General features: G+C 42.0%; 1 protein-coding gene across 11 annotated transcripts in view; it reads right to left on the bottom strand.

Moving 5' to 3' along the window:
* LOC106488315 (uncharacterized) overlaps positions 1–14183 on the bottom strand; it is a 242407-nt gene that overhangs the window by 117429 nt on the left and 110795 nt on the right. For 7 of the 11 annotated variants that reach the window (XM_067308041.1, XM_067308027.1, XM_067308036.1 and 4 more), the window contains one exon: positions 10261–11022. The exons of the other annotated variants lie outside the window; for them this stretch is intronic. The gene's annotated coding sequence lies outside the window, so the exon portion shown is untranslated. Of the gene's footprint in view, positions 1–10260; positions 11023–14183 lie in introns of those variants that run through there. 11 annotated transcript variants of the gene reach the window in all.

Here is a 14183-nt window from a genome sequence, read left to right as displayed (position 1 = left end):
TATTCCACTAACTCAAACGTAGTTTGGAAGAGACATTACTGAACTTGTTTTAGGAATATACTTTGACTGCATCAGTTTTATTGCTTCTTGTATAAATGTCAAACTCAATTTGCTTCAAAGCAGAAAAAAATAACCCAAAGTACACGGTGATATATATATTACATACAAAAACTGGGGGGGAAAGAAGTGTTATCTCCATGGTTAAGTCAAGCCCATGCAATGTTAATTGTGCCCATCGTGTGCACTGAGCATTTCAGTAGCAGTAAGAAAAAGCAGGGTGTATGATCCTGGTATCAAAGACTGTGTGTGCAAGATAGTTAAGATAGCCACATGATATAGGATCCTGAAGAGCTGACATTTCTTACATTTTCAAGTGCTTAACTTTGCAACCTAAACTTTTTCCTTTTCATTTCTTAAAAAGGTTGCTTTTCTGTTGTGTAAAGAACTTGTGATAACTCTGTCCTTTGTGCACCATCAGCAGCAGTTAACCTTGCACTGTTAGCACATCAGCCTATCATTTGAGATCCAGGACACCCAGCAGCAAAGGATTTTTTTCTTGGAAGAGGGGGGGAGAAAAGGGCAAGTCTTCTAAATTCCTATTTCAATCAGTACCTATTGCCAAATTTTCTAGAAAGAAGTGAATTGGCTATTTCAAAACACTTTATCTCAGCAGAACTACAGCTGGAATTTCTTGGGGGCTAAGAAAAAAAGCAGATCTTTAATCCAAAGGTTATCCCCCTGCTGAATTTCAAAGACTTACTGCAGACAATTTGGGAGACAGAGCTTCCGGGGTGAAAAATTGCAGATTCTTTCATGGTAAATAAAAAGCAATAAGCAACCTAAATAATCCCATTTCTACCATTTCACTAAACAATATAATTTGCAGAAATCTTAAGTTTTAGGACAGACTACACATTAGTTGCTGCCATTTGTAAAATATTACCGTGGACACATTAGCTTTTGCAATGCTTTGATTTGCATTTTAAGGTCTGATCCTGCAAAACCTTAACTTCCCTCATGTGAGTAGCTGCAATGGCATCAGCAGTGCTGCTTATCTACATAAAGTTAATGTCTTGCACAATTATTTGCAGGATCAGGACATAAGACTGGAAATGCAATTACTTTGTGAGTTAAAAAAAAGAAAATGCTCTTTGGAATAGTAGGTGAGATTCTCCACTGGAGTAAATGATATAAGACCCATTGAATTCAAAGGAGCTATCCTGATTCACACCCGCTGATATGGCCCATTAATTTTAGTGTATGAAAATGAATCTCTGCTCTAAAAATACCAATTAGTAATAAGCTTTGAGAAAGAAGAAAAATCAATTTAAATTCATTTTGTGTAATGCACATTTTCTGTTGCTATTTTAGTTAAATTATTATTATGCATAATAATGGTAGGCCAATAGGTGCTGTCACTTTAGGAATTTGCAGCTGTGATGGGCAGTATAAAAGTTAGTGATAGGGAAATTTCAGAAGAGTCCATCAGCTTCATACAATTATCATTATCATGATTTGGATTAGGGTAGTGTGTATGTTTTCCCCCAGAAATCTCAGCCCTATAGTGCTGAGCATAGAATGAGAGATTACACTGGTCCAGAACAATTTCCAGTCTAACTACAAAAATTGGACAGAGGGGAAGAGGGGAAACTGAGGCAAAGAGAGTCTCCATAAGTAACTGCGGTTGAAGTCAATCTCAAGCCTCTTGACTTGCAGCCAGGTGCACTATTCAACGCATCAAGCTGATCCTCAGGAAGGCAAGATTTTTTTTAAATACATGTGCAGAAGTGAATATGTGCTTTGGCACGCAGCCAGTTTCAGCATTCAGACTACCCTGAGACAAGCATGCAAGCAAGATCCTGTGCGAACACACAGCTCTGCAGGCATTGAAACACCCGTTGGTGCATGGGGTTATTTGCATGCTCATTTTGCTTCTATTCAGCACTGATCTCACATGCATTTGTGCAAAGACTGTCACAGTCCTGCACCTGAAAGTCAACCGTTGTCTCTGTGCATTGCTATTCAGCACTGGTACTGCATGAGCAGTAACAACCTTTTAGGATAAGTGGCACTCAGTGAAGATTTGAAGCTGGTTTCCTCCTATTCCGAGCAATCCTGAGATAGTAATGAAAGATAGTCATAGCTAGATTGCTCACTGCTATTCATAATGCAAGAGCTAAAATGAAAGAAAAAAGGTTTTGGTTCATACAGTGTATAACTGAACTGTGGAACTCCCAGCCACAGGACATTGCAAAGACCAAAAGTATGAGGCTGTTCAAAAAGCAGCTAAACAATCCCAGAGGACAAATACAGAAAGGCTATTAGACATTATGGTCTCTACGGGCAGATGATGCTGAGGAGAGCAACGCTGACTGATCGCCGCCTTCTCAGCCTATCCTCAGCAATGCGCAGGGGAACGCTGGGCACGCCAGGCCTTCGGTTCACCTTAGGCTGAATTCGAGCTCACTGTTTGGTGTCTGCCCCAGTCCCAGTGGTTAAGACATTCAAACCCTAGTGCTCCACCAGTGATTTAAGAAATTTAATTAAGAAAATCTACAGATGTTGAAATACTGAAATTTTTTTAAGAAGAGGAAAAAAAAACAGGTCATGTGAATATACCAACTTAGATAACGAGATCTTTTGGAAACTGCTTTGGAAAGCTGCTCAGTACCTACAGGTGCATTAACATTGCAGAGTTAAGCGTGTTTAACACCTCTCAGGATGACATTAAAGTCATACTATAACAGCCAAGAATACAGGGTCCAGAACACAGCAAGCTGCTTTGTGCAACCTGGCGGCTGCTCAGAACCTCATATGAGACATGGAAGACTCTTATTTTCATCCAACTTTTAGCAGCTTAGAGATCAACAGCAGCAGTTCACAAAGGTAAGTTGTCCTCAGGACATGAGCTCCTTTCCTCCCTGAGCCTCCTCTCCCACCAGCCCTGGTTAGTAATTTCACCTTGTTCTGCAGTTATAAATGTCTCTCAGTGGCAGAGAGAGGGAAAAAAAAAAAACCCCAAAACAGCATTTCTTCCTCTAAGAACCCTATTGACAGGCAGATCCTGTGGATTCCTCCTAGTACAGCTATCTTTGAACTGAGGACTTCTTAGAGAAGTTGAGGAGTTTCCTAGGGTTTTACTTTTTTTTTCCTAAATTGATTGCGGAATTTTTAAACAAGGTTGGCGCCTCTGATCTTTTTCTCAGCAGCTGCAAAATCAGTTTTTCCCCCCACAACTTGTTCTACACAAACCAAGTATTGGAAAAATTAAAGGGGAAAGGACAGCAGCACCATTTGCAGAGCCAACCTGAAATGAAACGAGGAACATTCCCTTTGCTTTGCGAACAATCAAATAACCAAAAGGGCTTTGATCCAGCTTTGGGCTTATAATATTTGTGGATTAAGGATAACTGCAAAAGTTTGCTCTAGATTTTGATTTGAATATTGGACACTCCTAAAGATCATTAGTCCGCACTGTTTGGTTCAGGTCCCTGCCTGTGAAATACAGATTAGTTACTTCTTGTGTGCAGCCTGTATTTTTCCAAGCACTGAACAAAGAAGCATTATTTGTAGCTTTCCACTTTTTTCAGTATATATTCTGTGTATTGTCCTGTATCTTTTTGCTGTAGGGATCCTATCCTCATCTGTCACAAGACTGTTTGCTTTCACTGAACTCTAAGGATTTATACCATGCCTGGACCTGGTGCAGCATTTTTAATGTCAGAGCGCACCTAGAGTTACATGCAGGGACGCTACGCTGCTGTGGGCCCAAACCCCTTCCCAGGCGGGGAGACATGGAGGAGTACTGCCGTAAAACAGAGGGAACCCGTATGGATGAAATGATGATCAGCTGGACCCTTGCAGGACCAAACATTTTTTGAGTTACGTAAAGAAAGGGTGGTTAAAGGCATCATCCCACACACAGAGTTTAATTTGGGGGTGTGCTATTGGGCTGTTTCTAGCTGATAGAAGAAACAAAAATGCCAAGAACTATAAGAAGAGTGGTTCTTAAGAAACCTCTGTCCTTCTTAAAATTAGCAAAGTGCTAAAAATCTGTACAAAAGCATGCTCTACCGAGATTTCCAAACTCAGTTTGGCAGTCTGGGGCCAGTCTGATAAAGCAAGGAGTAGCATCCAAGTACTTAGGTGGCTTTTCACTCCAATCCTTCTGTGGCACTTGCACCACCAACCCAATCACATTTATTTCGCACTCAACCTTTCCAAATAATGTTGGAACCAGAAAGTTATTTATGTGACCTGCTTAATTGAAAGAGCATTTGCTGTCAGTGATCAAATAAACTGTTATTGATCTTCAGCATTGGAGGCTACTCACATGGAGCTTTCTGGTATGTATTTTTCATTAAGACACTTTTCAGAAAAAAAATCAGAATGCAAATACAGCAAAAAAATCAAGTAGTTTGAGAGTCAATCCAGAAAAAAGAAACAATGTAAAGAATAAAATAGCAACAACCCTTCCTTCCAAAACAACACCCAAGATTGCCCCAAAATATAAGGGCCTCAATATACACAACATCCTGCTCCCTACACTTAGTAAGACAAAAATGCTTAAATTGCAGAGGAATGGCTTGGCCCTCTCTTTGGGCCAACAGAGATGAGTCTCAGCAAAGAAAAAAGGTGCAGTGCTCAACAGCATTTTCCTTCTGTACTTTGCTTGAGCACACTTTCCGCATGTTCTGGGAGATGCTGCTTATTCTTGCCCCTCATCTTTTCCATATAGTTGGGCACTGTTATTCTTAACCCATTTAGAAGTTTAAATCTGATCTTCAAAAGTTGCTTGGTCTCCTAAGTCAGCTAGGCTTGGCAACAATAAATGACATAATCCTTCAATGATGCAAAAAATCTGTGTCTCTAGAACTCATTTTTGTCTCTGTAAAATGAGGTACAAATTTCTTCCTTGCCTTGAAATGGTGATTGAAAGAAAAGATGCAATGAAAAATGTGAAGAGCTCAGATATTATAGCAGCAGGGTAATGGCTGCTCTATCTATTTGGTTAAATAGAAAAGGGCCAGGGAACAAAGTCCTAACCCCGAGGCTAAGCGGCACAGCCTGGCTTGCACCCGCTGTTTGAAGTTAGCAGCTTGCCTTGCAGTGGCCCAAATGCAGCCAGGCATTGGTGGATAGACCTTGCTTTGATCCAGCATGGCACTCCTATATTTAAAGGGAGGTTAGATATGTCTCATCTGCCACTAATCCTGTGACAAATCTATTGCTTACATCATGTCTGAGAGATAGGGAAATACTTATCTCAATTTTACAGCTGAGAACTGAGGCTCATGTTTTGTTATGATTTACTTCTTCTCTAAACTCAGTGTGACTAAGTTGAGTCTAGGAACGTCTGAATGTGAGCTATCTTCTCAAGATACTCAAACATCTGAACTCATTTATACCCTGTAACAGCTTATTCTATTTTATATTTGGGCAAAACATATTTTAAATTTATATACTTAAGATTACGAAGAAATCGAAGGCAGAATTCAGCCCATTGTATGTAAAAAAGCATGAGTGCTCTTCGCTCTCAAACTGTGAAAGCATTCACAAAACTGGAGAGATGATAAGCTCATTCTTATGCCCTTCTCAGGCTGAAAATTCACCAGGCTGTAGATGGGATGCAATCTTGTCATTCTTTTTTTTTTTCCCCCTATCTTTAAGTGATGCCTTATTTGAACTTTATTTTTCATCTGGATCTTTTCAGTCTCTTAGATCAAGACACCTTGTATTTTCCTCACTGTGCTATGAAAAAGGGAGATCAAATCATGAATACACTTTCAGACTACAGCCATTTTACTGATAGAATTACACAGCCCTAAAATATAGGGCTTATAATGGAAACACTAACACAGTCTTGACTACCGCAGCCCTGCTCTAATATCACTGAACTTCCTTTGAGGGTGAAGCTTTGCCTCAGGAACCTTAATTATCTGATGTGGTCAATTACTCCAAGATAATGATGATTTTATCAGGTATTACTGCTCAAATATTTTACGATAGACAGGCTATTTAATTGCATTCCTGACCTACCAAAATGCTTACAGATGACTCAATTAAGCACTAAGAGGAGGCGGGGGGGGGGGGGGGGGAGGAAGGGAGGCACAACACTTAAAATCCTTGCTTATAGTTCATCTCAGGAATTTTGTTCTTCTTGAAAACCCTGCCCTCCACCCATCCATCCATGCCTTCACCCATCCACCCATCCGAGCAAGTTGTGTGTGTAGCATTGCCTGCACGGGAATTCTGGATAAATGAGCTTCATATTAATTTACAAATGGGAAAGCATGTCCAGCCTCCCTCCTGCTGAGATACCGAGCAGCATTAGTGTGCTGTGCCTTAATCCTCAGTGGATTAGCAAAGTCATTTTAACGTCCCCGAGAGTTCCAGTGCAGACGAGCATGGTGAAATGAATTTTCTCCCACATTCAGGTAAAGCAGAGTCCTTAAGGCAATGGTGAAATGTCTTTATTAAAGCAGCCTCTGGGGATAGCCGCAGCTTCTGTGAACCAAATTCCCCCTTCGGAGAGGCAGGTGCAGCTCGCCCTGCAGCCGCCGGGCCGGGCCATTTTGGCCTCCATCAGTCAGGGAGTTCCTGGAGCTGGCCTGCCGCTTGCCAGGCAGGCTAAGGTCGCCCCGAGGACTGCTTTAATTGGCATCTTCGCTTCAGCGGTCATAACGGGCTGCTTCCCAGGCACAAAGCTGCCGTGTCTTAAGCACGCTGCGGCCGCAAAGGAAGCAGGCGGCCGCCTGGGCCAGCACCTGCCCCGGCTGCTCCCGCACGGGCAGCGCGGACCGGGAACCCTGGTGCGCTGGCGAGCGCGGAAAGCTCCTCACCATTTCCACCATCAGGGGACCGAGCAGGGTGTGTGGCGGGGCGGGGGGGTCACTTGCCTAGCAGTCAATTTGCTTCTGGTTAAACAGGAACTGCGCACGAGATTTTGAGGGTAGATTATTTCCCTGCTGCTTACAATAATGTTACTGTAGCACTTTCAGCAACTGTGTTGAGGACTCAGCCAAAGGCACAGACACCAATGGCAAGCCTGGCCCTCGTTTCAGAGGCTTGCTGGAATTTCTGTTGCGTCTCTCCACAAAGGTCCATTTGTCTTTCCACACTGGAAATAAAATGTATTGTTGCAGTCCTGTTGCAAAAACTGGCACCAAATTCTCCTGGGTAAGAATGTGGTTACCCACTATTGCATCAGGCGAATAGAAGGGAGAGATGGCATTTTATGGGGTTTTACTCAGAGAAAACTTTTCATGAGAAAATTATTTCCATTTTATGGGGTTTCACAACATAATTTTCATGGGCGGCATTTTGATCATTTTCTGTTATGCTTTCAGCCTCACCAATACTCTTTTCAGTCACATTCCAAAGCACAGCATCCACAAATATTCCCCAATATATCCTAAATTGCCCAGGAAGGAAACAATTTTCCTATCTGAAATTAGAACAAAATATGATTCTGAAATGTCAAATTTTAGCAAACCAAAATGTTGCAAAAATTGGTTTGGATAAGTCAAAACAGTTCAGTTTGACTGCTCAAAAATTACTATCATTAGTTTTCATATCAAGATGAAAAGTCATATTGAAACCTCTGTAATTCTTTCATTATTAAAAAGAGTGACAACTAACAGTCAGAGGAAACCGAAAAAGGCAGTTAAATCTTAAGCACCATGTAATGCACCATTATTTATGTTCAATATTACCTAAGGAAGGAACAAATTTTAGTGAGTGAAACAGCGAACTGGGGCCAGAAAGCATGAGCGCCGTACAAACCATATGCGACAACAGCACTGACCCAAAGAATTTCCTATTGCAAATGTCTTGTTTGCAGTGCCTTCTCTTACTGCCCACGCAGAGCTCCTAACAGGCACCAAGATGTGCTTCTGCAACATAAACAACCAACGACTTTTCACTAATTGACTATTTTAGTAAAAGTGCATTGCCAGAAGTTTCTCTTTATGAAACTCAGGGCAGGTTGCACGTCATTGAGTTCTGGCCCTGTGCTACAGTATCTGCAGATGAAACCACTTTGCAGAGCCTTCAGGGTGGGACTTGCAGGTTAACTTTCCTTTCTATTTGTTAAACAGGCTACGAGGTGGGGGCTCACCCAAATCAGTGCCTGCTGAGATCGCTACGATCATAGCAGCGATGCAGGAGACAGTCTTACTGTCCCCGAGCACAGCAGGCACTCGCACCCCGAGGCACTGCGGTCCCTGCAGCGAGGCATTCCTTGCACACACACCTCCTCCACATGCCCCCCTCGCAAAACCGGACCCCTCTGAGCTACAGCACTTTTTTGCACCAGGTTCCATGCAACCGAGCCCCCCAGCACTTCATCCAAATATTGCAAATCAATTTTTTCTGCCTGCAATGCTTCAGCTCCTTCCTACAGTGCATACATATTTCAAAGTTACCACTTAATACAATTATAGTTCATTTAGCCAGCAATTACAGTAATAGGAAGACTGGCAACCACTGTCATTCAGACTGTGGAAAATCAATGCTGCACAGAAGTACTTTTATTCATCCTACGGAGTGCCTCCTTAGTTAGATGCACGTACTCTGGAGTCACAGGGAAAATTTAAGATCACTCTTTTTTTTTTTCTTCACATTTATCCATATATTATTTGGTTTCCAGACAGAAACATAGTGAATTCTCACTGAGGTGCCTTCCAGCCTGCTTTAGTCTGAGTTCTATGAATTATCCAATCTGTTTTTTCAGCAGATGCATTTTCCCTTGCATTTCACCTGACAGAGGACCTTTGACACTCCACTTACTGGAGGCAACTCAAAATCTGGTTGTCCATAGGCAGTGAAATAGAAACTTTTAACTTTTGCTTAAGCCTTTTGTACAATATTTGCTTTTACTCCAGATTTCATAAACTTATGTCCAGGAAGGCATTTAAATAGGTGCTTCAGTTAATCCTTATTTTAACAGAGTTCTGAAGAATCTACACAAACATATGGCTACAGTTAAGCAAATGCGCACTAGACAGGAATGAAGTGCTGAATTACAGATGTAGTGCTTCCAAAAGAAAGCTAAGACTATAACCATGTCTCCAGAGTTTTAAATCCTCTCTCTCAGTCACTTAACCATACTGCAACAAACTTACTTTGGACTGATGGTTTAAATAGCTGTTATATTTGCATTTCATTATGTGAATGGCCTTAAAAATTAAAAGACTCACATAAGATTTGTAATTGTAGCTGGAATATTTATTCCCAAAAAGGGGGTGACTAGCAATGGGAGGATCCCTTTGTTGTTCCAAAAAAAATGCTTAAATCACTGCCATTACTGCAAACAGTTGGTTCAGCAAGGAGAATAATGATGTTTTCGCAGGTTGCCAAACTTTTGCTGCAGAAGAGCCTCTTGGCAGCAGATCCACTTGATTCAATGAGCATTACTGAATTTCCTCGTTGATCTGTTCATCTCTGCATGGTGCCATCTTTTGACGGTGTTACATTATAGTCCCTTGTTCTTATGATGAATTATTTTAATCCATCATCAGAGCACACTCTTGCTCTAATGATGGATTAGTGTTATGCATCATCAGGGTGAGGAGCATTGATAATGTACCACAGGAACCCCCACTGATAGTGGAAAAATCTGCCAGAAGAATTAATTTGCTCTGCACCAAATCGAAACCAGATATAAAGGTATGACTACATCCCACAACAAAAATTCCATGCAGAAAAAACAAGTCCAGCTTCCAGTGGTGATTCGGGGGAGGAAGAACGATGGAGAAATGTGGTCATCTAACCAAATTGCAAAGGAGGGCCTGGTACAGGTAGCACGCCCTCACACCAGAGAGTCCTGCAAAGGGGATCCAAGATACACAGAGGCATAGGTGGGTTGTGCAGGCTCAATGCTGCAGCAACCTTCACTTGTGCTATCAGAGCAGCTCATTTTGGTGTGCACAGAGAGGAGGAGGAGGAAGCCTGTATTCACTGGAGTTGCACAGGGACCTCAAAACTCCAGGAGATAGGTGCAAATCTCTGGTGCAAATATCCCACATCACATTCTATTCTCCTAGAACCAAACTGCAGCGATTCAGCTGCTTTCTGGATCCCTCAGAGCCCCGTTCAGGTGCATGGGAAGCTAACCCAGGAGGAGCAGAACTACCAACGTAATAGAGTGCAGCAAAATGCAGGTCTGGAGCTAAATAACAATAACACACTTTACAAGTAGAAATGTACATTTTAACTTCTAAATATTAAGACATTTATTTGGCCTCAGTCATCACTTCCTTCAACTTCAATTGTGGAAATAAAAAAAGGGGGGGGGATATGTTATATATACTATTGAAAAGAAGTGCAGCTGGTAGTTTGTTTTTCTTCTAATTCATGGCTATACCTATTCTACCATACCTCGTGGAAGAATTGTGATGATAAGGATCAAATGAACATCAGACAACAAAGAAAACACACAGCAAATTGAATAGAATATCATCCACTTTCAAGTTAATCCATAATACAAAACATTAAACAATTCTGGCATCATCAGAGCTTGGGCTCAACACATCCTGTAAACTTCAGCGATTAAAGAGAACCAATGTATTGGCGACTGGTGCTGTGCTACACATCCTAACATGTCCTGGGACTATATAAGTTCCTGTGGATCATTCTCAAATGGAGAATTTTCCTCCCTTGGAGAGGGAAAGCCACCAAGCTCAAATAGTGAGCTTGAATTTTTCAAATGTCCCTATTCATGTGGTCAGCAAGGTGCTTTTGGTTTCAGCCATCTGCCTTTTTCTCTAAAAACTGTCATACTGGCTCTTAATGCTAGCTCATCTATATCACCATTTTTTCAACCAATTTTTTTCTAAGGAAGGTGCAAGAAATTTTATAAACAAGCAGTGATGGAGCAAATTGCTATAATTTGACAAATTTGGGAACAGGGCTAATATCTGGAGAAAGGTGTCTATTTGTTGCTAGCTGAGCACGCAGTGTGAGATGCTGATGGAGGCTTCAAGCAGGACCAATCTCAGCACCCAATGAAGGCTGCAGACACTAATACAATAAAAAAAAAGAAAGAAAGAAAATGAAGCAATAGTACTTGCATGACAGCTGAGCTCCTAGAGTCTCTCTCGGTCAACATCTCCTGGACATTTGAACTAAGCCTGTTCTGAAGAAGTCTAAACTTCTGTACCACAGCTAATAATACAAAGCTTTTTGGATAGAACTTGATAGCGCTTTTCTCACTCTTGGCTTGACCAACATTTCCCTTGCTGCAGTGCACAGCTTAATCAGGCTCATGTTTTGTTAGGGAAACAAGTCCATCTTGACAGGAGACTCTCTTACTGAGGAGCTGCTTATCTGAGCTCTCTGCTCTCTGAAGCACACAGGTAAATACTGTGGCTGGGAGGGCAGACTGAAGATGACAGTCAGCGTCAGGAAAGGCTGGCGTCCGAGAAAGGCAGTACGAATATGGAAGAGCAGCACATAGACTGGCTGACAAAGGCCTGAAAAAGGAAAAGGAGAGCATGTGCGCTCATGGCAGCCTTCCAAATACAGCTTGGTGGAAGTCGCAGGGCTGAGCAGCAGCAAGGGAGTAGGGACTGATTCCGCAAGAACAACGGAAAAAATAGAGATTTCAAACACAGAATCACCTCCACTGCTGTTGGTGAAAAAACTGTCCCAGAGACTTACTTCTCATCGTGCCTAATGCATTTTTACGCCACTCAGACGATCACTCCTGTTTTACATTTGAGCAAGACTAGAACCAGGCTTTTGTGCCCACTAGAATACCTGCGCTGGCACTACTGAGGTTGTTTACCCACAAATAGCTGAACAAGTAGTGCATTGTTAATTAATTAGTTAAGCGTTATTACATGCATGTACAGAAAATGAACAATTCCTCTTAATATAATGCCCTCCATCAGTCACACAAGTATATATCCATCATGGTTTTTATAACGTTAAAGTAATGGGTTCCTGGTTGGTTTTACCAAAGTGCTCAGCACTGGACTACTTGTGCTGCCACCAGAGTCTGTGATAAATCTCCTACTTGCTCTCTCAAGGGAAAGAGTAAGGCTGAACGCTGAACATTTGAGATGCCACTCACCCACTTCCTCTGCACCACAAAAATAAAGAATATGTAAGGAAAGTGGTTATTTGCAGGGTAGAAAAGATTTTGTAAGCTCTGATAGATGAAATTGATTCATTAAATTTGGTGACAGAACAGTGATTTCATTGTGGTTTGTGGAAGCTTTGTACAGAGAAAAAGAACAGTACATGCCCAGTCAAAAGATAAAAGATCAAACAAGTGGTCATGCATTAAAGCTAAAGATTTGCAATAGCTTTGGTGGAAGGAAGGCTTTGCTCTCATTAACTACCTTCAGCACATGGCGTAGCTAGCCCACAGAAACTGCTAGAAATGGGAAGGGAGAGAAAATAAAAAGCAGCTGTTGATCCCCTATTGGTGCAAAACACGGCTGTCCCCAGGCTGTTTGTCCCAAGCAGACATTGCTGGATCTGGAGCTTGACAACACTGAGATCTTTCTCATCAGCTTTGCTGACCTTTATATCAGGTTTATGTCTCACTGGTGTGTGTTTATCCTGTGTTACTTTTGGGTTGTGCAGAGAATGATCCCAGGCAGTTACCAGGACCTGCAACTAATTACTCATGTAAGATACCGATGGACAGTTGGTCTAGGAACTAAACTTCCTGACATGTATAATAATAATTAATATATTTTCCAGTGTAGCCTCTGAAGAACAGGTCTGAGCATATCTCCCGCCTGGCATCTCACCTGTGGTTACCTCCCCTTTAGAGTGGGCCTCAATGCTGTGTTTGACCTGGCAGCTGGAGAGGATCCAGACTGAGATTCGAACGTGAAGGGGAGCATGACACACAGCTACAGGTTCCTCTTGACTTCTGACTGAAACCTCTCTGCCAGTTGTCCGGGGAATATACCCTAACAGCTGTGATTTATTGCTGTGTTATCATGCCTGTCTGCCTCGTTGCAGACTCTGAATTTTATCAGGCAGCTTGTCCTCTAGTGTCTGCTAACCAATTACTGTGGTCTGCAAAGAAGCCTGAAGTACTTTGCCAAACACTGCTAATAAACTGGGAAAGAGCTGGAGCACAGCTTCAGGTTGCCTTAAGGAAATTCCAGTGAGCTCTTTTCACTTTATTGTCTAGTTCACAGTATGAGCTGGGAATTATCTTGAAGAGTCTTTCTCTACACAGGGCTAAACTCCCCTTTAAAAAGTGTGCCACACTAGATTACTACACATGAACTTGCCTCCATCCAAAGACTGCTGAACTCAGTAGGAGCCTTTCAAATGACAGCTGTGAGCACAGGACTCAGCCCACAGTCTAGAACCAAATACTTCAGAAAAAAATGCAAGAAATCCTGTATTCCTCTTCCTTGTACGGTATTTAAAACTGGTGGGGAAAGTCAGAGTGGACAAGTGCCTGCATGACAAGGATGACAAGTACCTGTTGCTGCATGCTGGTGAAAAACGACATCTTAAAGGATAAAATAATCAATAGTGCTTTGTGCGAGTCCTCTGCAGTAAAATGAATGTCACATAAATCTGTGCTGTGTGCTTCGTTACACAATTAGTATTTTTTCTTGGGGCCGACTTGCCCTAGTGGTCCGAAGAGGAATGACCTGGAGTCAGTCTGCAGAAGTGACCACCGGCCACCCTCACTCAGCTGAAAATTTTCCCTTCATCTTGCTCATTTCTCCTGCCTGTTAAAGGACTTCACCTGTGGTCTTGCTGTTTTACATGACTTGGCTGGTATCAGCACAAAACTCAACCAGATTGGGAGCCCTGTTCTCAGAGACAGCTGCTTAGAGACTACAGAGCAACCCTGTTCACCCCCACACACACATACACGTACATACACACACACACTTTCTAATTTTTCCTGCAGGGCAGTCGTCTCAAAAGTTTTTTTCCAGGTTGTAAAAGACCAATTCCATAAAGGAATGGCTTAGTGCTACAATGACATGATTTGTGGCTTCCAGGCTCCAATGCTGTAATTTATTCAGACAATTAGCAGCAGCCCTGTATTCTTGACAAATTCTTCACTTGTGTGCAGCTACTACACAACAAGGTGCTTTTAAGAACTGTTCCTTATGGATTAAAAGACTTCCTCCCGCCCCTTTTCCCTCTTTATTTGACAAGTTCTTTTCACAGTCAATGGAAATTAATACAGC

The sequence above is a fragment of the Apteryx mantelli genome, chromosome 18 (genome assembly GCF_036417845.1).
Source record: "Apteryx mantelli isolate bAptMan1 chromosome 18, bAptMan1.hap1, whole genome shotgun sequence".
In the NCBI taxonomy this organism is placed as follows: domain Eukaryota; kingdom Metazoa; phylum Chordata; class Aves; order Apterygiformes; family Apterygidae; genus Apteryx; species Apteryx mantelli.
Note: the sequence above shows the minus strand (reverse complement) of the source record. Positions and strands in the feature narration are given on the sequence as shown.